This window comes from Anopheles maculipalpis, chromosome 2RL (assembly GCF_943734695.1).
Source record: "Anopheles maculipalpis chromosome 2RL, idAnoMacuDA_375_x, whole genome shotgun sequence".
Taxonomy (NCBI): domain Eukaryota; kingdom Metazoa; phylum Arthropoda; class Insecta; order Diptera; family Culicidae; genus Anopheles; species Anopheles maculipalpis.
Window position 1 is genome coordinate 6,073,724 of NC_064871.1, and position 25,231 is coordinate 6,098,954.

Genomic DNA, 25,231 nt, shown 5'->3' on the forward strand with positions numbered 1-25,231 from the left:
GGTTGGGAAACCGATCAGATCTTTTTGATGTGCAGATTGCATACATTTAGGCTGAGACATGTTTTGTTCAAAATTTTCTCATCTTCTACAATTTGCAGAAAAAGATTAGTCCTTACAAGTCCTCAAGCAGAGAGCTTCAGTTTACAAGCAGTTTTTTGCCAATAGTTGGGCTAATCAATTTGATATCGTTCGTTAGCCCCTATATATGAGATGGAATTTCTTATCCTCACGAGCTTCTGGCTCCTTTCATCTACCCGATACTGATTGATTCAGCTAATAAAATCAGCTGACCCCCAGTGTGACACCGGGACAACATTTACCGCTGCAATGATTGTTTTAATTACGAAATTTAATTTCTCCTCCACGTCTCGCTCGATCGTTGTACGAAAAAGGAAATCAATTAATTTTCAACCAATTGTGCAAGCGAAAAGTTCTGCTAGTCCTGTTGCTTTTTTTTTGCTCTCTCTCTCTGTCTCTTGGTCCGCTCGTTGATTCTAGGCAGCAGGGCGCACACCGTGGCGAGCAGATGCAACGGTTTGTGTTTTCGCTTTACGATGGCAACGTTTGTTTTTGCACGTTTCGCTTTTATGCAGTTCGTACTGCTTTCGGTGCACTCCTCCTAGATCGTGCGATTTGTGCGAGATCCGCTTTTCGTTGACGAGATTAAATTGATTAAAATAGTTTCGCTGCAAATTAAAGCGAAAATTGTACAAACGTTTAGATAAGCGCAAAATCCCACGACCGGCGAGTTCGGTCGAGTGTACCAGCCCGCAGTGTGACCTGTTCCCGTTGGAGAGTATGGGAAGGATGACACATAAGCACACACACACACACGTTTAGGGCTCGAGAGATGATTGCAGAACGAATGCTGAGTCAATAGTAAACCCTTTTTTGGAGTAGATGCACCAACCCAGTCTCCGTATGCTTTTAAAGCTATCGTAGCCCTGCTAGCGTTGTTCAGGCAAACTCCGATTGGATTGAAATTGCCGAAAGAAATGAAACCGTACACGGGGGCAATTATCAAATAACTGCTGCTCTTCTTATCGGTTTCGCTAGTTTTAAGTGGGGTGCAAGGTGCAATTCTCCGCCAAAAGATTGTCCTCGCTAGTTTTTAGTTGATTAATTTTATTCCTCCCCGGCTCGCTCTCCATCGAAGCGAGCCAAATCCCAAGCCGTACAGCTATCGACGACAGGAAATCAATGCACTGGAGGACCAAATGCAGTGCAGCACTGAAAGCAGCTTCTGCAATGCACGGGTTGTGTCTCAGGTTGAGGTAGTACCATTTCGATTTACTTAATGCATGTTTTGTTTCAGGGCTGAAGGCCCAAACAAGGGCAGCCAACGTTTGTTGCCACAAACGGCTCCAACTAATGCGCCCGGTGGTGCGTTGGAGGGTGCAGTCCCAGGTTCAGGTCAGTCGGTCGGTCGGAAAACACGGGGAGGCCCCGAATAAACAGTTTGCATTATAAATTCTCCATAATTGAATTGAATTGAATAGAACGAAACTGCATTCGAGGTGTCAGTTGCCGTTGGTTTTATCGTCGTCGTCGTCATCGCTAACATTGCTGGTGTTGCTGTTGCTGCCTGCCATCGGACTCTATCGTCATCGAGCGGATCGAGCAGGTTGCAAGATGATTGTGTAAAAACCTGCGCCCGGTAGTAGCAAATACGGAAGCACAACACACATGCTCCACATGCCGTGTAAAAGCCAACCCGGCAAACACCTTGCGCAACCCGTGAAATAGGGTGCACCGGGGTGCATTTGCTTAATAGGACAGAACCGTTTTGCCAGCTATCCCCTATTTTGTGCGCTGCAACACACCGCACCATTAGATTCCTTATTCTTGGTCGATGCTTTTCCCGGTTTTCTCGTCTTGAGAGCTCGTGTCGTGTCGGTACGGAAACGTTTCCTTCGTTTTCGCATTCCCATCGCATTCCCTGGTGATGGAGCGCATAAAGGGTGAATCTTTTGGTCCGTACGCTTTGCGAGGGCTAAAGGAGTGCAACCTGCAGCTAAAGGGTTACAACACAATGTACACAGCTGAATAATTTTATTTCAATCACAATTAATGCTGTTATGCTTACGGCTGCTCAATCGATGGTCTTTTGTTTTGAAAATAGTGCTCTATTGTATAAGCGAAACAAAACGGTCATTCTGTACAGTTCAGCTCCATCTTGAATACTTGGATCTGCATGTTGCAACTTTCCGAATCAAATTTTATCTTTTCCTGAATTTATACAACGATTTTCATTAGAATTTGCACTAATTTTGATTTATTATTTTAATTCCAAAATTCAAAAAATGCCTAGCTAAACAAGTCCAAAATTGATACTCCCAAAGAGTTCTCGAGTATTGGTAACTTTTCCCCATCCTTGCTATCCTCCATTAGCCTGTATATCCCCGGTCAGCGCATACGTTCCATGAAAAATCATGAAAATTTTCACAACAAATTAACGAATTGAAGGGAACCCAAAAATACTAAATATCAGATTCCCAAAAATTCATTCTCGTTTCTAAAAACTGAATGACTAAGATCTGATGGATTTGAGGAATATTTATCGTTTATTTAAGAAAAGTTTAGTCAAGGTAAAAATGGTTCATTCCATCTGGATCGTTTGCTCGTAGCGAGTCAGTCAACTATCCAACTCGTGGACAGTCGTGGAGTCGGCTTTCAGCAAGCAAGTAACCCATTAAGAAGTCTAGTTGAGCCGAGAAAAACAAGACGTTAAGGAAACCAGAAAATGCAAGACCCAGGCCTCTCAAGATTGAATAATGCTTAAACAGAACATGCGATATGTAACAGAATATTTCTTATAGATAATATATATGAACTGAATGTTCAATACCTATTCACAACTTAATTGAGTTGATTGACCTTTCAGGCTTTCAATTTAGACTTAAAAACAAGCGTTCTTAAAATTCTGTAATCTACTATTTTCCCTTTTGGTGTTCCATGTTTCGAACCATCAAATTTAATTGATTTCACTTATAAGAATGACAAGCATTGCATTCGTTAGAGAGTTTTCCATTCGAAAATTAGAATAAACAACATTGCCTACATTCGGGCGATTTCCGATCAATTCCGCACCCTAATAAAACTTCCAAGCACTTTAAAAATATAATTTCACGTGCATACATTTTAACATTTCACAGACACATATATACACTAATCAATGCTTATCCTTGAGTAAAGGAAATGAAAGAAATTAATGAACATTATTTCCCGCCCCGCACTCATCTCACGCACACAATAAAATGCGTTCTTGTCCAACTCCGTCCTGTCCATCCAATTAAATCAAGAGGCGCTATTACACTACCGTTTGCGAACCACAGAACCAATAAACCCGTCGATAACGCAATCGTCGGTATTTTGGAATTGCAACAGCTTCCGTTGCAGGGCACAGTAGCCCCACGCGCACAAACAAAACAAAAAAGAAAACACGCAAAAACCACGCGCTTTCCCACCACGCGTCTGCTCACATGGCAACCGAAAGAAAATGCCACTTGGTGGAAAACAAAACAAAATAACATCGAACCATCAGGTTTCGAAATGAACCAACCTAATCCCCCGACCGACCGGGTGAACCGTGCGCCCCCTTTCAATCCCGGGCGGGAAGTGCCAAAATTTATTGATCCGCTTTGTTCGCGCTGTCAGTTCGGTTGCGCGAGTTGCAAATTTAATTTAAATTCCATTCCGCATGCTTTCAGTACGGCCAAGTGTTGGTGTGGTGTTAGGCGTTACTGGTGATTGGAGGTGCGGTAAAAAAAATACAACCCAGTAACGCTATTTCACTATGCTCGCCGACTGTATAATGCTACACAAAAGCGAAACAAACAAAGCTCCACGAGAAGCCGTTACCCGTGTCAGTGTGTAAGGGAGCTTTAACAAAATGTCACCGAAAAGGGGTAGAAAATCAGTTCCACTTGTACGGGTGCATCACATAAGCATAAAGTACCATTCACACTGTGCATACCAGCTTTCCTTTGGGACCATTCTCTGGGACAGGAGACGAGAGCGGGCGTGAGAAATAAAAAAAAGGATCGATCGCATATCGATTGGGGGAAAGAACTCGAAGTTGCGAGCGAAGGTGCGAGATCATCCCCTTTTACATACCACCTTCAGCGGGTTGGAGAGTTACACATCCATCCATTTGTCGCACGTTCGCATAGTTCGAGCAACGCGAACAAAGATCACAACGATGGCAATGCGTTAAGAGGCTTCAAGACTCGTTCAACCATCCCCTTACGGGGATCCCAAGTGAAACAGGGCCATTATCATTCTTTCTACGCCAACAAGAAGCTTCGTTTTACCCGAAGGAGGAAGAGTCCAATCGCGGTACTCAATCGAAAACCTCCGTAGGGCTGGCATAGTGGAGATGCAGCTACAGTGCGTGGTAAGTGGTAGATGTGATGCCCTAGGGAGATGCTTTGGGAAATGTGCGGTCTCGTTAGTCACAAAGAAATAGTGCATTACATGTGTGATAATTCTTAACCACTCTTCCGACCAGGTTGATTCGATGATGCAATTACTGGCAACTTGGGAAAATTTAAACATTTTACCATGATGCAATTTTGCGGGGATTCCTCCAAAATACTCGTCTAAGTTCTACAATAATATAGTCTTTACGTACTAGATTTGTTTTCAAGTTAACAAACCAAGCTCTTGGTGGATTCCTTTTGCATATCGCCTTCCTCTAAGGGCAACTATTTAACCGAACAACTACCGCATCTTAACTCCACTCCACTCGCTAAACGACATATTAAAGACTTGCTCCGTCTTTACAAATGCACACAGTGCACCAGAGACTGCAATATAACTGCACACGTGCACTCGACGATGCAGCCCGTAGTCCGATCTGTCTGAGATCAGTAAATACCACCGCTTGTTCTACAATAATTCCATTTTAATATTGTCAATCCGTAGAAGAATTGATGCTGCTCCACCGCGTGCCGTTCCAGCGTTCAGGTGCGCATTCGAAAATGTGCTTTTAATTTCTAGCTCACCCAACTACAAGGGTTTCCTGTCCTTTTCTACTTCCCCAACATGCATCTGGGCTTCTTCCATGCCCCTTGTACTTTTAATGGTTTGTTACGGGTGCTTCGTACTTCGGTACATAATCTCATTATCTTGCCGGGGTCGACATTGAGTGTGCTGCCACTACCTCTTCTTGCACCATTCGCTTTTCTTCGTCTGGCAAATGCACACGTTACACTTTCACACACACAGCGAGGAGACGTCTTCCGGACGGCAAAGCGCTTTGCCGACACCGAAATGATCGAGTACCGGGGGGCAGGTTGTGATTTCTTGTGTGTATTCTTGACTTGCTTGCTCCTGCCAGTGGAAGCTTACTGAAGCTTTAGCAAATGAGAATAAATGAATTTCTATGCCCTCCCGCAGCGCTTTCGGGTTGCGGGAGTTGCACAATCAGCTTGGCAGAAGGCTCCCGGGCGCGGCCGAGTCCTCGGTGACGTTCGTGGTCGGCCAGTCCGTCAGAAGCCTGTGGTGCTGTGCCTGTCCCTGTCAGGAGAAATAAATATCATTATTACTTGCCACCCCAGTTATCAGTGTTCCTTGGAACTAGTCCCTTTCAAAGGCTTCAGCCGTGTCGCGGAAATAGCGTAGAACTTAAACCTATGCTAATTAAGAGACAACACTGATTCCACCGGCACCTTCCGCGTGCGTCACTTTGTATCGCCGCATTCTCGCCCGGTCGTGCATCCATTTTCCGACACTCCACTCTTGCCGGAGGTCTCGAATGTCACTTTACACGCGGTGGAACGGTTGCAGCGCACGATCCGTAGCACGTTTCGCCGGAACCGGGATCAAAGCCTGTTACTTCAAATTAAACGGAATCAATCAGCCCTTTACTGTGCAAACCTAGGACAGATTCGCTCGCTCTCACTCCAAGACAGGCTCGTCTTCTCGGGGTTTGTCGTTGTCGTTCGTACATGCCCGGTTTTAATGATGCCGTAAGCAACTTTGCGGTGGATCGCTTGCTTCGTCTTTGGTGACTAATTATTTCAACATTGTTAGCCATTTCCGTGCGCAATGTTGCAGAACCCAAGAACAATTGCAACCTGACTGAATCTGAAATTACACTTACAAGGAGAAAACGTGCGGCAGAAGATGGTTGGATCCTTCCCGTTAGCTTCCTGCTGCACAAGATAATCAAAAAACAATAATGAATCCTTCCGAATCACGATTTCGAGTTGCACACCGCACGGTTTTTCGGTACCGAGTGCTTTGTTTTAATTAAGCAGAACATGCTTTCGACAATGCTCGGGGTAAAAAGGAGAAAGGAATTGCAAGCATTAAAAGCTCACGGTGTCCCGTGGGTGGTCGCGGACTCAAAAGAGGACAGAAAGAAATGCTCATTTAAATGTAATTTTTATTCAAACTAGAGCATAAACTCGTTTTGCACTGTCTGTGATTTTTGTCTAGGGAGGGAAAGCGTTTGAACGCAGTAAGTGCCAGACGCTGCTAGTGGCAAATTAGTAATTGATCTTGAGCAACCATTCAAGCATGGCTTCTGTCTGAACTTATCAGTTGCAACTACATGGACACTCATACTTATGGACACGGTGCATTTAATCCGATCCGATGAGTAATTACAAATCCCCTTTTTAGCTGGACGCTGCCTCGGGATTGTGGAATTATTCCGCAATTGTAAATTATGAACGCTCGACAGCAGGACATACATACACACGCGGGACTCTTATAATATTAAGTATCAGCGAGTACTAATGTTTCCCGGGTTTCTTTTGCTATTCCCCTCTCACTTCAGTGGCCCCAAACGAGCGTCGTGCTGCAGATAAGATGCCCGGGCGTAGATAAAATGTGCAGAAAATAGCTCAATAAATCATGCCCCTATACGACATGACGTGTACATATTTATAAGACTGGCTTTCCAGCTGCTGTGCTCATGCTTACCGCAGCCACTGCCACCACAGAGCCTCCTGCGGCTTCAGTCGGTTTGAATGATCATCCTCCCCCATCGGACAACCGGCCACAATCATAGACAGTCGTCGGGCCGTTGAAAATCAGTCCAACCTCTCAGGAACGGAGGATCTTCATCACCCGAAAATGCTGAAGCTTCACCGTCTGGAGGCCGACTGGCGGGACGCGTGGAATGTGCTGTGGTACATTCTCAAGTTACGCGGCGAAGGTTGATGTACAGCTTCACAACCTTCACAACGGAGACCCAACACTCTCGGACGTACGCAGCCCCAACCGGTGTTGTTGCCTATTGGTTTCGCCTCCGTTCGGGAACCCCCCCCCCCCCCCCCCACGAGAAGCCACCGTTAAGTTGAAACTCTCAAGGTGCGCGCACAGCATGCATCTGTGTTTCGGAGGGGAGCCATTCTGCTCCGGAAGCCACAAGCGTACATGCTAAAAATTCCGCCTGCAACATCGGCGACGCATCGCAACCGGGACTGCTGTGCTGTGTGTCTGTTTGGTGGGAAGTTTATTAACTTCGATTACGCGTCCGGTGCAGACGGCGGCGGATTGAAGGACCGTGAAATCCAATCGGTCTCTTCGGACGACCGTCGGCTAATGACCACTCCACCAACACCATTGCGGTAGGCCGTCGTAGGCTCTGCCATGGCGATCTAGCCTCCACTAGACCACCGAACGAGAAGGAACGAACTTCGCCCGGAGAATGCACCCGGGGAATGCACAACAAGAAACAAAACATCATGATGCCTTCGATGCCATGTTTCGATCCGCTCCACCGCGGGTGTGCAAGTTGGGAAAAAGATGCATTGAAATCGTAGTACTGCTACTGCTTCGATAAGAATGTACGATCCAATTTACCGACCTTCGGATGGGAACTCCGGTTGGGAAGTTGAACAAGCGCGAGTCCGTAAGCTAATACCTCCGGACCCTATGCTTGGTTCCGTGGCACACTACTACTGGCACTACTGGAATGGATATGTTAATTTAAGCGCTTTCGGTTCGGACTTGCTTGCAGTCAGCGTTAATGGGTACACACAGGGACGACTCACTGATCCAAGCGTTCCTGTGGTGTTTTAAACTGGTTGTCAATTGTCGGTTTAAAAAGTACTTACAAGATATCAATGCATTGCTTCGAGATAAGGGAATTAATTTTTAGAGCTTCTTCAAAGTTGTTAATTAGATTAACTTCAAGTTGCTCGCAAAACAAAATAGACTAACACTATTTTAAAATCAAAAGCCCATCAATTACAAGTGCAAAAGGGACTTGCTTATTAGCAGATGGTGTACTACAAGAGAAAATAGTAGAAAGGATATCGATGAGTCACGTCTCAAATGATCGAGCTACAACAATTTCTCACACATAATGTAAAAGCACTGGAAAAGAAGCCAAGAAATCTGTAATGCAAGTTGAAATCTAGTGTTACAAGTTGATGAGCCTTCAGAAATCCTTGTGCAAAAATTTATCGCCAGTAAAGATACAAGAAGACTAAGGTTAGGTTCACTTCTCCATTCGTCTGCATCACCAAACTTCTCGCAAACTACTGTGCCCGAAAAATGAAGTAACTTCCCGTTTTTATTCTTCAATGGTTTTTTTTTTTTTAATAAGCCAAATGAAGGTCATAACCTTCGAAGCTATCCCCTTCCGATGCACCTCTTCCACCTCTTCTCCCACTCCTCGAAGCAGGTGGAAAACGCGGATGCTGGGATGTCCTTTAGGTCCCCGAAGCGACCGTTTTAGCCAGAAATCGGCTGGTGGCAAATCTGGCGAATACGGCGGTTGCGGAAAAATATGGGAGCCAATTGCTGCGAAAGTAGTATGTCCAAAAACTTTCATGACGTTTCCTCAAAGCGCTATATATCAGAGCGTACTTATTCTCTAGAGATTCTTATCGTGTTCCACGACCTTCTAAGTTCTATTCTATTGCTGAATATTGATTAAAAATATCCAATAAATAAAGTCTTAAAAATTGGTAATTCAATTTTATTGGTAGTAAAACACAAGCAGCCACAGTTTTTTTTATTTGCTTACATAAATAGAGGAAATTATCCCACCAATAGTTTAAAGTGCAAAATGCAATTAATGCAGTTCATTGAAAACCAAACAAACAAAGCAAACCATTGCTTATATTCTTCCATCCAATGTTCTTTTTATATCTCCCTAATAGCCTTCCCGAACAAAAAAAGGCCATCCCATCGCTCGCCATCCGTCGGTGCACGGAGTTATTTGAAACACACGACGCTAATGAAGTTTTGCTCGATGACTTTATCCGTGCAATTTGTCAACGCAAGCAATAAAAAGCGCTGACCGCTTTAGCCGTGGTGTGCATCGGCCAAATCGTTAGAGTCCAATAAAAATAATTAATCAAACATTCCATACGTTCCCATGGTTCCAGAACGATTTCTCCGGCTCTCCATTTATCAGCTGCAGAGCTGCGGAGGTTCCATCCCACCGGAGGCATCATTACTTAAGGTGCAGCAGCAGGCGATCGGCGAACCGAAGTTGAGCTTTCATGCTGTCCCCGGCTCACGCGACACCACCACCACAAAACACCCACATTCCGTCAGCAGCAGCAGAGAGAGCAAATCAGTGCAGAATACGAAGGTATAAGACGAAGAAAAAGAAAACATTTCCACTGCAGAAAGACAACTAGAACGACCATATACACAGTCCGAAAAAAAAACCCAACATCCATCCCTGTAAAACCCTCCCGGGAAAGTCGTGGGTTGTCAAAAAGCACGAGTAGCAGCAGCAGCAGCAGCAGCAGCTTGCTTCGGTGAACAAACCGATTGGGCATCCGCGATTGGACGACAAAATGCAACCGACCATTTCTGCAAACAATTTGTCAGACGGTGACTCGAGGACTACTCTGCTCACGAAATCCACCACTTCGGTTCCAGCGCTCGCTTGCCGGATGTCACATCCAAACGGCCGCCAGCCGCTGACCCCGCGAGGCCCCGAAAATGTCATGCCACCAAACCACCAAACACACACACAGAGCGCACCATTTCTTCAATTACCGCCTCGAATGCCGAGACGAGCAAAGACCGAAATAAGCAAAATAAAGCGACCAAAAGGCTAAACAAAACAAACATACACCGCAAAACCGGCACCAGCTTTACCCCGAATCGGCGACGGTGTTCCGGTGTGGCTGCGTTTTTTTTTCTTCTCCTTCTTCCCGCTTTATCTTTATCGGCCGCCGAATCGTTGACGACCGTTGTTGTTTACTGTGGGCGCACGATGGTGTGAAGCGGGAAGGACATTGGCAAAAGGATGTGTGGCGCAGACCAACCGTGGGCACGATGGTCGATCATTTAAACCCAAACATGATCGTTAAAAATGAATTCGTGGATGTTTGCGGCCATCCCCATGCTGCACCCTGGAACCCCTTCCCGGTGGAAGAGAACGGGTGTTCCCCGGGCGAGAGTGGGTTCGGGTCCAGTAAGGCACGCCTCGTACCAATCAAGTAATGTGCTGCACTGGAGAAAAAAAGAATCGATGTTTCACCGATTGTTCTGACTGATTGCAATTCACACCGATCCACCGAGAGGGCAGAAGTTGATGGAGCTTAATATTCAATTATTATAATTTGCAAGGTTTCCCAGACCAAAACAGTAGCGTTCACGTGTTGGTCGACTATAGTTTTGGATATAATGGAGAGTACTACGAACGGAATATGCGGAAGACTTCCACAACTCTGCAGGATTCATCCATTAGAAAAAACATGAACTTCAAGATATTGTTGTTGTTACAACAAGATACACATAATATCTGTAGCATATATTCTTAGAAACAGCTACAATAACTTAAGGAACAAACCATTGTTACACGAATCTCGTCCCTTTCCGCCATTCTCTCTTGCAACTCAGTAAATACCGATAAAAATAGGAATAATTACCGTGGTCTTGTTCGAGCGATGCATCCTAGGCATTGTTCTTAAACAATGCCAATTGATTAATTGCGCTGCAAATTCTTCTCCCAACTTAGGACGCAAGAAAAGCAAGACCGTGATAAACAAGCCTTCCGGAGGTCCGGCAGGAAAACGCAGGCTCTGTGGCACCAAATGAAGACGGGCCCGGCTGCTGAAGAAGTCCTACCAGCATCAAGTACGATTGCATCGCTACCAAGCGAAACGGGAAACCAAAACAAGCAAACCCTGTCGTTCTGTCCACTCGCATCGGACCTTTGCCGCCAGTACGCTTCAGCTTCTCGTACGACCTCTTCCCCATTCCAAAGAGTGTCCGGCGGTTTGTGTTGGGGAGTAAAATTATGTTGAGTAAATATCCACGATTTAGCGATTAATCATGACGAGACATATAGACTGTCCGTTTCGGTGACACATTATCGTTTACATTGGACTTCGGGTGGAATGGTAGGGGGTGTCCAATGCAGAAGGGACTTACGTCCAGAAGTCCACAGAACTTGAGCAGCTAAATGCAGCACCCGAGAACTGTGAACTCGGAATAGGGGGCAGATTTGGGAACTTTGCAACAGGAATTCTTGGACTGTCCTGCCCACATGGACGCCCTTGGTGAGTTTGTATTTTAAGCAACCACTTCGGGAAAGATTTCGTCAGCACATTAAATGAAGTCACTGAACAGTAAGGTAAGAGCGATTCTTGGTTGTTATCAAGACAAAAAAAAACACTATAGAACAAAGAAAGGAAAACGGAAGGTAGAGAATACCTCAAATTGTACCGGTACCGGGGGTAGGCACGGGTACGCCATTGGGACATCATTCGGAACATGTACCACCAAGTTGTTGGAAGAAGTAAGATTGTAACCGAACGCAAAACCCAAACGAGCATCTCCTATCCAGAAGTTCAATCGGGTTGCTCTGTTCGCTGCCGTTTTGCTATGACATTTTGTACAGGAACTCTTGTCTTGGAACTTGGTTCGCTTGCTGTACAGTTGGTTCCTTTCTTTCCGGAAGCACCATTCCGTTCTTAATGGTGGTTCTTCGTTTGCTGCAAGTCCTGGGTAAAATGAGTGATTTGTTTCTTTGCCTTGTGCTGCTCATCTTCTTGCGGACCGCGTGCGTGGATGGAATTGGTTTGGTCATGTACACCGGGAGCAAGATCTTTTATCGAACGACCTTTTGGAGTTGACCTGGGGAGGTAACTTATAGAGCTGCATTCTGTGAGTGACCTCGCGGAAAAGACACTGGAGGAACCTCTATTGACATGCATTCTTCGGGGCTTGGGGTATTGTTTTGCAAACGGTCTTTGGTTTTTAATTAATTCCAAGACATTGTCGATGGATTGGAGTGATGTTATTCGTTATTGCTTCAAGTCTCGCTACTTCGTTTGTACAAGATGGAGCAATCTGACATTCACTGGACATCAAACGAGAAATTGCAATTCTTGCGGTGCTGTTAGTGTGCTATTTGTTCGAACTCGGTCTCAGTTGGAGCAACCGAAAAATGCTTGTAAAAACGCTTACTATGCATGATAAATATCTAACAACTTTATGATAATGACCTACCCTCACCTTCCGCGATGAACCTTTTTGAAAGTATTTATTTGTTTCTCTCTTCTTGTTGCCAGTTTGTCGTTGTTCCATTCACAGAACAACGACGTGTTGTGTCTTATTTGCATAAAACTTCTACAAAACGTTATTACATTCTCGCCCTGCGCGCCACTTTTCATCACCAGGCGATGCATCGCCACCTTTATCCGGCAGTTTAAAGTACTACTGCTGCAATTCTACACACTGCTCTCTGCAAAATTCCTACCAGACCGTTTTTGCTGAAACCATCCGGGGATTTAACCCCGAACCCCGAAAGGTGGGCGGTATGATGCACCCATTTTGTTTTTGACAGGACGAAAATTAAAGCTGAATCTACCGCAGAGCCTCATTTTCAACGCCCTGCCACGTTGGGTGAAGATTTTCGCACCCCACCTCGTGCTTCATTCCTACCCCGTTCCCTGCTTGGATTACCGACCCACCAACTAACCAGACAGCTCCAGACATCGTTGGTTGGTGAGGATTTTAGGGTGCAAGGCTCACTGGGGTGCATCAACGCGCGCCATGACAGCCGACATGAAATCGACCCATGGAGATGACCACGAAACCGACTGCACCTCTGGCCTTGAGGTTTCGGGATTTCGTACCCCCAACTGACAGCCATCAACGCCCAGACCAGCGCAGCGAGCGAGGCGTGTGATGACCGTAGCCTCCGGGCAAATCGTCCAACGCAACGTTGAAAAGAGAAACCGCGACTAAACCGGGTGTCCTTCCCCGGCTTTGTCTACATCGGCATTTCAGATGTACAGCCTCCAAGCCTACTACCCTTCCCGAGTGGTTCTGTCGCTCTGATAAGACAACCTCGTCCAAAAAAAACCTGCGACCACCGCTAATGTCTTACTTGGCCCATTCCAAGACACTCGGTTCCACGAGCCGCGCAGGATTTTGGATTATTTCATCAATGTGTGTGCTCATCAAATGGAACGATAAAATTAAACGTTTGCCTACGCCCCAAAAAGCCTCACCGGCTCACCGTACTGAAGGGGTACAGGTTCGCGGATTGCGGATGCATTCGCTTGTAATTGCATTTCAACAGCTGTCATCCAGTCGGACATCGGACAGCGGACGGAAATGTTTTGGTCGGAGCTTTATCTTTCCGTCCTTTTTTTTTTTTTGTTCGCTCTCGTGGCTGGAAATGATCTTTTTTGGTATTGGAAGAATGATGTACCGTTTTGTTTTGCTTTTTAGAGATTACCAGTCTGACTGATTGAAATGTTCGCTTTCGTACGATCGTGTTGTAAGCCGAGTCATCGTACGGAAAAGGAGAAAAGCGTGAAATTTGCCGACCATTGGTAATCCTCCCGGGGAAGAATCAATTTGATTTAAGTTTGAAGCAAATATTTCGTACGCCTTGCAGAGTGATGTGAGTGTGGGATGATGCAAATTAAATGGCGGAATGCAACATGCGAAAAATCCGATTGAAAGGGCATAAAAAGAGGTGGCGTAAGTATGCTGCGTATATGAAGTTGGTGTTATCAAAAACACATTACTCATACAATATTCCATTAAACTAGTTGTAGAGCCGTAATGAAGGATTTTTTGGAAATTTGGATGGGAAATCTACAAAATCTTTTCGATGGATTGGATTGTAGATAGAAACGAGTGGGGTTTCTATTCCAAGAACTGGTTCCTGAGATCATTATGAATTCAAGGTGTAGTAGAGATCATCTTTGTTGAGCAATTGAGGCAATATGATGCCTCAACTTATCTTTACGTTGTTGCGAAAGAGTAAATAATTCTTTAGGGAAGGGTTTGGTCCAACGTTAGCGAAGCCAAAGGTATTTCTCCTATTTTTAGATCCGAAGATCTCAATCAAGCAATGAAAAGCCTCATCGATTCAAATATTCCGGAACTTGCTGCATAAATAATATAATATGTTGTCCAAATCCTACGCCGTCTTTGTCCTCAAAATGAAGCGCTTGATGGCTATCCACAATAAAGCATCTACTCTTCCGAAAAAGAAAACACCCACTATCAGTCGATCATTTCATTAAATGCTTGACCTTTGAGCCACCAGTTCGTAATGAGAAAAAGCATTTTCCTCGCTTTTTCTCCCCAAATTTGGAATGTCAAACTTGCCTTCCTCCAAAGACTCCACACCTTCACCATGGCACATCCGACACAGTGGACTTTCCTGTGTCTTTTACCATGAAAAACGCTGACGCTTCTCTCGCAATAATCAACAAAGCGCTCGGGAAAAGAATACCTCCGAAGCGATAAAGAAGCGAAAGGAAAAACAACTAAAAACCCCCGGGAAGATGAAATGAAGCAATTAAAAGTTTAATGCTAGACTATCGTCACTTTCATGGCAGGACAACCCCAGACAACACGCGTTGGCCGAGAGGCCAACGCCAAAGATAAACGGTTCACTTTTCACCGTGCCACGTTTCTTTGCTGGTTTGCTGTTATCACTTCACAGCCATCCGTTACGGCGTCCAGCGGGTGTGCTCGATGCCCGCAGGAGGAGCAAAACATTCAAACACATTGGTGGGAGGAGAGGGGTGGGGGTTCAACCCCCCCCCCCCCTCAACCCTTGACGGTATCGCTTTCCTAGTGCAGAAGCGCGTCCTAGGCTTCGGGATGATTCATTCTCAGCGCGGGCAAATAATTACTTTACGCTGTTAATTATGTATTCTGGACGGCTGCTGACTCGATGCTGGTTCGTACCGCTGGAACTCTTTCCATCGGAGCGAAGTTGTGCCGCAGGGATAAAGCGCGAGGAGGAAATGTAATCTGTTTGCCTCAACACACAACCGTGTGCCACACGACGTTTCCATTGGTTCGGCCATGGTGTTTCCGAGCGATTGCGCTAACGATTGATTTTTATTCATTGACCGTTGATTTATGTTACGGGATCATTTCTAACAAGCTTTTCCCGGGGATGAAGCGTCATTACAGTTGGGAAAACGGGTTAGCTCTTCTTGCAAGCATACGTGATGAGATACCACAAATGGGGAGGCACGCCATAATGCCATTCTTCTTGGCTACCGTATTTTGAGCTTCTCAAATCTATCTCAACTTCACGACACATGGTTCCACTCATCAAATTGCGACAACCGAGAGCGATTTGATAGAGCCCGCCGGGTCGTAAATCTTTACTGCCGATGAGCAATCTTAGCTGACTCCCGGAGTTCGGAACGAACGGGCTCGACTCACAAACAAACCGATGGCGGATCTTTCTTAAAACGCTTGAAATCCTAACCACAAAGAACACACTGATCGGTGCGCGATTCACATTCAACTAACCAAAAGCAAGGGGGGGGGGGGGAGGGGGGATACGACATCAATCAAACATAGTCGAGAAGAAATTCCTGAAGACAAAAAAAAATAAACCACTGAGCGAAAAATGTTTCCACAACCTGGGCAGGCCCGGGTGATCCTTGGCATCGCAAGTCTTTGCAGCTTAATTGCTTACCAAGTGATCGTTTCCGATGACAACGAAGATACGCGAGGGTTTGTCCAGCGGCAGTTTGATTGATTGGCATTTATTAAAGCGCCGTACAACTGACGACGTTACGGGCAGGAATTTCAGTGTGCAAAACTGAAAATCTCCACTCAGGACAAATCGCGATTCCGACGATCCAATAGATTGTGGCGAGAAAGTTGTACACTGATTAGTGGCTAACTGCCCGTTGATGGTGTGGGACTTGTTTTAACGAGCGATTGCCGCAGAAAAGGAGGTGAGAGTGAATTTGCATACGACATTTTGTTTGTCGCTGTTATAAAAAAAAGGGGTAAAGACAAAGATGGAGATTACAATATTTCACAATTTCAGCACGGCGGGATTTTGGGAAGGTGTTTAGGTTCATTCAGAAGCTGGCTGTGATTTGATGCGATTACATCCAGCTGGTTTTGCCAAAAAAGGAGATTATGCTATCAAAAACATAAAACAACATCAAGCCTGCCCGTTACCACAATCAGGCTGGGATTGAGCCGGGAACTCCAACAACTCCTTTTGTGGAGCCTGATGAAAGCGCGGTCGCGTTTGAATACACAGATCCATCAAACACAGCATCAGTGTGGTGTACAGTGTAGAGACCTCGATCGTAAATATTTTCCTCCAGGTTTCTCCATTACTCCTTTCATCCTAACTGTGGGCCGTGTTAGTTCAGAAATTTATTATATAAAATATTTGATGGTCCAACATGTCCAGCACCCTCTCCTACAAAGGCAACTCTCGATCCAACCGGCCCCGAAAGTCGAGGCAAGGGAATTTCTATCTTTAATTAGGCGCTATATTGTTGATCGATTATCGCAAGGCACACGATCTCTTGCGAGCAGGACTCTCCCATGCCGTGTCGTTACCATGATCGTGATGACAGGTCTCTTTTCAGCTGCCTTTTCCCCTTTTACGTTTATTCCTTGGTTGGTTTCTTTTTCTCTTGCGCCCCCCAGCTGCCAAGCTCCTAGTCACTTAATCTTTCAATCCATCTTACGTCGATCGCACGATCGCACGGGGTACGATCCTCGCCATCTCCATAGGCCACGAGTGTGAGGCTGTGTGCCGTGCGCGTTTGGAAGGACGGTGACAGTGTTACGAAACCAAATGCATTAAATATTATGCAAACCGGTCCGGTGGAAGGTGAAAGTGCTCAGTATGAACCGGGGGCGCTGTCAAATCAACTTCAACACTGTATGGGAATTCATTATAGCAACAGCCGGAGTTTAGACTGACAAAACCCAGTTTTAGCAATACCTTCTCTAGGGCACAAACAACTCCACCGTTGATTGCTAATACTCATATTGTACGCACGTCCAACGTCAAGAATTTCTTACCAAAACTCCGAATTCTTGCCTCCAAGAAGTTTCGTCCTCCCACACCTATTGCTACCACCAACTTCACAGACACAATGGCGAAGATCTAAAACAAGAAAAATAGTAAAGATCATTATCATTCCATTTTGTCGTAATAGGCACTTTAGAAGCAATCCGTTTTTGGTCCGTGTGTACTTTGCGTCGCCTACCTTTCGCTTGCCTTCCCCGAAATAGAAGAAGAAAGCTATTTGAATTTCGACTAATGACGCTACCCGCCCTTCAGCAGAATTCGATTCATGTGCCCAGTGTGTGTGTGTGTGTGCTTTGCTACAATCAACTGACCCATAGCGCCTTATGCATCATCGCTGGCGCACTACTAATCCTCCGAGGTTTCCAGTTCCAAAATCGGTCGACCGCCACCAACCTACTGGCCACCGATTAATGGGCTACATCATCGACGCTCCTCGCTCGTTCTGTAGCGAAGCACACCACCGTGAATGACGTGACATATTTTTTTTGTTCGCCCTCCTCCACGCCAAGAAGATAAACGTGGCCTTCCGCTGTGTCTTTCCCTTCGCTGGAGTACGGCGCAAAACTTCCTCCGCTAAGCGTGAGGTCATCCCGCTGGGGAGATTTATGAATTGGAACTGATAGCAGCTTTCATTAGTCTTCATCAGGTTCATTAGGTGATTTGTTTTCCTTCATTTTCATGGCGATACCACATCGGCCGCCATGCGCGTGGACTACGGCCACGTTTGGAAGCGTGCAAGCTGCTGCTGCTGCTGCTGGGAATGTAAACGTACGAAACGAAACGTGCGAACGAGCGATGAAACAATTTCCAAACTCTTCACGGCTGATGGCTAATGACAGTGCTATTCTCCGTGTCCGCGTAGGGTAACTGTTCATTTACATGTCTCGTCGTAGGGTCGCAAGAATCTCGAAAGCTGATGCCACGATAATAATGATGATGGATCAGATCGGTTCGGACCAGATCGTCTTTGGGCAGCGATCTCTGCCTCTTCTTCTCTGCCTCTCTCTCTCTTTGCGGTGTTGGCGTTTACAACCACGGTTTGTTTACTTACCTGATTGGGTATTGTTTGTGTTTAATCGCACACCAATCAAGCGTGCTAGTTATATCGGACATTGGGTGGGAGTGGTGGCCATAACACCGGCAAGAATTATTTGGTACAAGCTATTTTAAAAATCTCATGACACCTCACATAAACCGGTAACCTAAGACCATCATCCAAACCTGGAGTGGACACATAAAAATAATTTTCACTCCGATCGCAAAGGCACACCGGACTGCCACCAGCTAAAAATCAGCAGGAAACCGACTTCGTCAAGAGCAGTTACTCCTTCGTCCGTTTGCAATCGGTTGTAGGAGTGATTTTATCACCGGCAAGCAAATAAATCCACCAAATCGTTCCGCCGGTTTTTCCATCGTCAACCCCATTTCTACCACAGATCGTTAGAGACCGTCAGCCCCGGCTGGGACGCATTTCATGCCCTGGCCGGTACGATACACCACGTTGCATCAACGTGCGACAAAAATACGACGACAACGATGGACATTTTAAGTGGTCGTATTTTTCGAAATAGTTTTCGCCATTGCCCCACACACTAGTCTGCATCCCTGCTCCGTCAGTACGGTCCTTTGTCTTAGCCGTGCTCGAACAACCCTCGATAGGGCGACAACCGTGCTGCAATCGAGCTGAAAAGGAGGATCGTAAAGGGTAAGAGACTTTCACTCGATACAAAACGGCCAATCTGAAGTTGTCACCAGTTTTGTGGAGCTAACCGGACACAACGGTTTCCCGAACACGACACAATCATGTACCATTAGGCCACAAAAGCAAAACAGTATGTTGTACTCGTATATTTAATTTAGTTATATACCGCACGAGGCTCTCCTGCACCCGTCATAAAACGATGTAGCTTACTGCTTTAAGGGACCGTTCCGCAACCGCCACAAACGTACTATTTACTATCCTCGGCTAGGCTTTTTTGTCGGCTTCGTCTCTTTTTTCTCTCTGCTCAAGAATCGAGCGATTGAGGAGAAAGCATTTTGTGGTAACGTATCGCGCACCTAAATTGTTGGGGTTTGGCTAAGGGCGTACCGAATGTGTTAAGATGTATAAAGGAAAGGTTTAGGGTGATGAGTTAGCTGTGGATTGGGGGTTTTGTAGGGAAAAAAATAAACCCGGAATGTACAGCTCAGAATCTTGCACTTGATATCCCGAGGATACTAAGTTCATTCGTGACTACTTGTTGCTGTTTCAATGGATTTTGTTTTGGTTTTTACCTTGACAGAGCATACATCGTCTACTAAATATTGAAGCAACGGAGAAGCAACTGATCATTATGCTTCAAATATCCACAGCCTTCTGAAGCTTTACCAACATTATCTTCAAATTCTCGCGTTACCTATAAAACATATTCGCCTTACTTTTATTCGTCAATTGTCATAAATCTTTCCAGCTTGGAAGCTCTTTTGGAGCACAAAGTGGTGTCCAATCCAACCGATCATCCAAAATCGCCCCAAAAATACAAGATAATTTGATAATTACGAAGCCCGAGATCGTCTCAGCTCGCTCTGATGTCATCGTCCGCTGGTTAGCTCGCGTTTCAGCTCATCCGAACACATATCCCGCACTACTAAGGAACCGATCACACACTGGCCTCCGGCGTTAAAAAAACCCCCCTGGTTCACTTATTAATTATGCCAATCGCCGACTAGCCGGTTGGCGACCTCCTTCCCCAACTTCTCAGCGAACCTCCCAACCCCCCCCCCCCCCCCCTGACCCACGCGATTCAAACGATAAATTAACCGATGAACCATTCTTCCGCATACGAGAACCGTGCCCACTTTGCTTCTGCCAGGAAAATAAATGTTTTGCATGTTTTTCGGTTTCATCGATCGGAATCGGACCGTTGCCCTCCCATAAACACCTAACCCGTTCTTTAAAAAAAAAAGACCGATTCACCCATCTCACTCTTACTAATAGTATTGAAGCTATGGAGATATTCAAACTTTGTGCGTCCCTTCTCTCCAGTAACGGGAGAAAACGTTAAAACAAAAAGAAACCAAATAAAAATAAACCAACATCTTCTGGCTGGAACGATACGGAGGGAGACATGATTTAAAAAAAAAACATCCTGTTCCCATCGAAAAACACCGCCCGACCGCTAGCGTCAAGTGAGATAAATTCACACTAATTTAGACATCATCACTAGGACGGAATTAAGTTGTCAAGTTTTACCTCTCGGGTCGTTAGAACCTTACAGTTTGTTGTAGTGGCTTTTTTTATGTTGGCGTATGGTCCTCCACGTAGAGTTACCTTTTCTCATTCTTAAGGGCCTGGGGTTGTTGGAGTGCTAGCGTTAGCGGCCATTTGTATGCTTTTTATGTTACAAAAGATTGTAGTTCGCAGAAGAAAATGGTTCTCCCAAAAAAACAGTGCATCGGACTTAGTTTATTATTAAACTCCATCTCATATAAGATTTATGATTGTGAAAACTACCTGGTAAATGATGCTGAGTATAAAAGCCGTGAATATGTTCATAGTTAGTTCTTAGTTGTACGCCACACAGGGGAAAAACTTCATCCCAAACAATCAACCCGCACACCTTTGGACATTGGACGTCTACAGAGATCTATCAAGATGTACCCACACAGACATCTTCAATCCCCACTCACCCGGCAACGAGTTGTCAGTTGGTCACAGCTTCTTTTGGATGAAATAAAATTTTAATTGGATCTGATTCACGTCTTCCAACACAGCAACCAACCTCGAATACGCAGGCTAGGTTTTGTTTTAATGGCGAACTGTTTGCTTCGTCCTTCACTGCTTGGCGAGGCCTGGCCTGAGCACTTTGGAAAGCCCACTTGGGATTTCGTATTTTCGGTGACCACTCGCACTCTATCGCACTTTGCAGACAACATTCTGTTTCTAAAGAAATACTTGACGCGTTTTCTTACGCCAGGCTGTCATCCCTTGGAATCGTTTGCAGCTGAGGGCTGTTGCAAGATCCGACACTAATTAATCTGCTTGCCTATTCCGGCAAGGTTTAACGAGCTGGAAAGAACATTCAAAAGCCCCTGCATTTGGAATACAATTTGTTCTTCATTATTACTGTAAATATAGATGCTATCGAGCCTAGCCATGAAAGTAATCCTCCCCATATCGAAGTATATAGTCGAATAAAACAGTCACGTACTGTAACACCCCTGTACGAAGCAGATAACGATATCACGGTTTCGATAATTCCCGATAATGAGTTATCCTTCCGTTTTGCCTACATCACTTATAGCGCAGAAGCTTTGGGCAGGGCGAGTACAAAAACTCGGCAAAACTTTTGACCCTTAACGCCTCACGGGACTAGAGTTCTCAGTCGTACCAGCCCAGGCAGGAATCGAAACAGAAAACTTCCCCAGCACACGTACCACAAATTAAACACAGCAAATTCCTAATACGTCTAATCAGCTTAGCACAAAGATGGCGGGGGAAGCAAAAACTTACCGGCAAGTCCATCACTTGCCCCGGGTACCAATCTCTTAGGACCGGAACGGGGTGAGCATGCTCCTGGGAATGAGTGATCCTAAAACTTCCTCGAAAGAGTTATTAAAACATACGCTGTATATTCCATCCTGCTTTGCAAGGTACCAAATTATCCCAGAAAATCCGAAACCATAACGTCAGCGCTGTGAGAAGTCGTTCCTGATACCTTTGATTGGCAATATTTACGAGCAGGGAAACAAAGAATTGTACGCCGGTCGGTCGATGCGTCCTCACATCAGGAGATCGATCCAACCTACCCGTAATGTGCCTCACACTGACAGTCTGCATTGTGAGGAAGAAAAGTCGTCAATGATCTCCATCCGAGAACGAGACTCTCATTGAAGCCAATTTATTGCAGATGGTCTGATATTAATACCTCACCAACATTGCCAACATTCCACTAGAGCGATAGAGAGAAAGAGCAAGCAAGGATGGACAAACAAACAAAAAACCGGAACCCCAAGAGAGACAATCTCGAGAACATCCTACCGTTTGCAGCAACCGCAACCGAAGATGACTCCGGACGAGACGAACCTTTGGCGGAACCGTACCAAAAGTAATGGCCTGTTTACAGCGATCCCACATGGGCGCATTATTATCGCCCTGCAACAGCGTCAACGTTGCTTCGCGACCATCTGGCCGAACGAAGAAACGGTTTCTCACCTAACCCTTTTTCTACCCAGCACGGCAACGTGTAACAGGCTTCCTTTACCGTAGTTTTCGTTCCTTTTTTACGGTGATACATAAAGGCTGATTATGTTTTGGGGAGGACTTGCTGGTCGCCCACTCGACGCATCCGGCCATGGGCTCCCTGCGGGGACCATTACTCGGCTCCTCGGACTTCTTGGCGTAACAGCCTTCGGGCGAGCCACAGGTTTTGCTCATTTCGAACGACCAGACCAGAGGGTGAGAGTCTTTGAGAAAATTCACCCCGCTCGGTCGGTCTCGGTCGTACACGGTCGTTGCCGTCATGTGGTGCTTCGCAAGAAAGGCAATTATTGTGGCACGCAAGGCCATCTCGCATGTGTTTGGGGTGGTGTGACCGGGGCGCCTTTTTCCACGTACGGATGGCTCTAGCTGCGAAGTTGCTCCAACACCAGCCAGGCCACACATTAACGATATTATAGCTCAAGATGCTCACCACGTATGGCAGACAGAACAGATTCCTATTCACGCTGCTCAACCTGTGAACGGGCGTGTGTGTATGTGTACAATATGAAACTTTGTTCATAGTTTTGCCAAGCGCTACTTGCGAGGGAAGCTTAGTACAACCAGCATGTGCACATCGTTTAGTGTTCTAACGCAAACAAATCTAACGAAATATTGCCCCGTAACACACATTGTGCCATTTCTCGATCAAGAAGCAAATGGTGCATTGCTTTCGTTTTAAAATGGCGCACACCAAATACATCACCTTGTTCTACGTAGTCTAACGTTAAGGAATAAGCCAACTTACAGCCACTTTTTTTTGTTGACAGCTTCAACGCCAACCGGCACCGGTACCAAGCAACCCTGGAGAAAGCAATGCACCATTTGCTTCTTGATCGAGAAATGGCACAATGTGTGTTACGGGGCAATATTTCGTTAGATCCTGCCGACTATTACGAGCAACCCTTACCTGGGTACAAAGAGCTATCGAAACTGGCCGGGCTCATAATGGCCACCCCAGCAGGGGTTACTATTTCGCACTTTTGAAGCTCGTTTCATTTGTGGAGAACTGCAGGAAAGAAATCTTTCGACCCCATGGTTCTTGTGCTCCGCTGCAACTCTTTGCACTAGTAGCAAAAGAACAGCCACAGCTTGGCAGGGAAGCTTCGTTACACACCAGACATGCGTCATAATTCATTTCGTATATTATGTCATTAGTTGAAATAAATAGCCATAAATTACACGTGCAATAATAAGCACGTTTAGAGTTTTGCTGCCCGTACGCGTACCGAGATCCGACGTAGCCGACGAATGCATCTTCAAAGCGAGACGATCGAGAGACACGGGAAACAGCAACAGGGTATCCCTCACCGATGAGGGCTCAACAAGCAGCTTTTGTTTAATGTTGTGTGGATTTTATGTTTCCACTGTCAGACAACACTACGCGATCTTTAGACTGATGATGACTGATAAAGCAAAACTGGCACACCGCGAAGGCCAACGGTGGAGAACATCCGAAACCATCATCCTTTCTGATATTGAAGTCGTTTTCGTTTGACTCCCAGATCAGGCCGGGGAATCGGCCGGGGGTGGATTTCCCAGCGAAACATTTCTTCTCATTCCACAGCGCGGAGAGCCCAGAGCACCCTGCTTGTGGTGCTTCAAAACAATCGCTCCATAATTCATAATCTCCCCGTCGAAAGCAACTCATTGACTCGCTTCACAAACAGACATAGCTGCAAACCCTCACCAGCGCACCAAACCGCAAACTCGCCCGAACCGGCGAACGAGAAAAACGATAAATTATGACGAAGTAATAACATTTTTATTGTATCGGCACTTTTTCACTCTCGCAAGCACCAATAATTCTTAGTCCAGGAAAGGAAATACCCGTTTCAAACATGAATGACAAAACCATCGAAATAAATCGAGATTTTCATTTCTTGGCGTTGGCGAGAGCGAATTCTTTCCAAAACATTGAAAGTCTCTGTGGAACTTGTGGACGTGGACGCTTCCGTTTCGTCCACGGCCACGCATCAATCAAAACTCGAAGTTGTCACCAAAATCTACTAACGATTATTTATGGAGTTTCGCTCGGTCACGCTCGCTCCAAGCGATGATACGTGTGCAGGCTTACACCACCACGGGCAACTCTCTGATGGAGATAAATAATGAACCCCCGGCATATCCGTGTGGATTCAAGATTCAGTAGATCCCTTTTCAAGACGCTTCCGAAACTGCGTCATGTGTGTGTGCGTGTACGTGGGGCAAGAATATTTTAGGCTTGATAAATGATTCCGCAGGATGATTCCGGATTCCCGGACATTCACCATGGACACTACGGCAATGCGACGGAGAAAAATGGGGATTTATCGGAATTGACTCTACCAGACCCTGTGGCGTTCTTGATCGAAGGCTCTAACAAATCTGATAGTTGCTTACCGGATATCAAAGCCACCTCTACGAGCTTGATTTATCTAGCCGTGCCGTTACACTGATCGATTGTGAAGAACCGCTGTTGAATCGCCATCTGACATGCGGGAGGGGGGAGGTCAAAGACTGATGATGCCTTCAAATCGGTAATGACTCGCACCATGTCAAGGATATGGGGAAATTCTTTTGGTTTCTGACCGTTGGTGATCGATCATGCCGACGGATCAACCGGTTTATAACCACTCCTTCCATTGATCCAGTAACGCGATCAGCTCCCACTCCTTCTAGTGTCTTTGTTAACGATCACCGGTGGGGTTAATGCTCTGGCAGTTTCGGTTGCAACGGTCATT

At 45.7% G+C, this 25,231-nt stretch overlaps 1 protein-coding gene across 1 annotated transcript in view; it reads right to left on the reverse strand.

Annotated features, from left to right (window-relative positions):
- LOC126557285 (glycogen [starch] synthase) overlaps positions 1 to 25,231 on the reverse strand; it is a 396,509-nt gene that overhangs the window by 126,293 nt on the left and 244,985 nt on the right. The gene's annotated exons all lie outside the window — the stretch shown is intronic.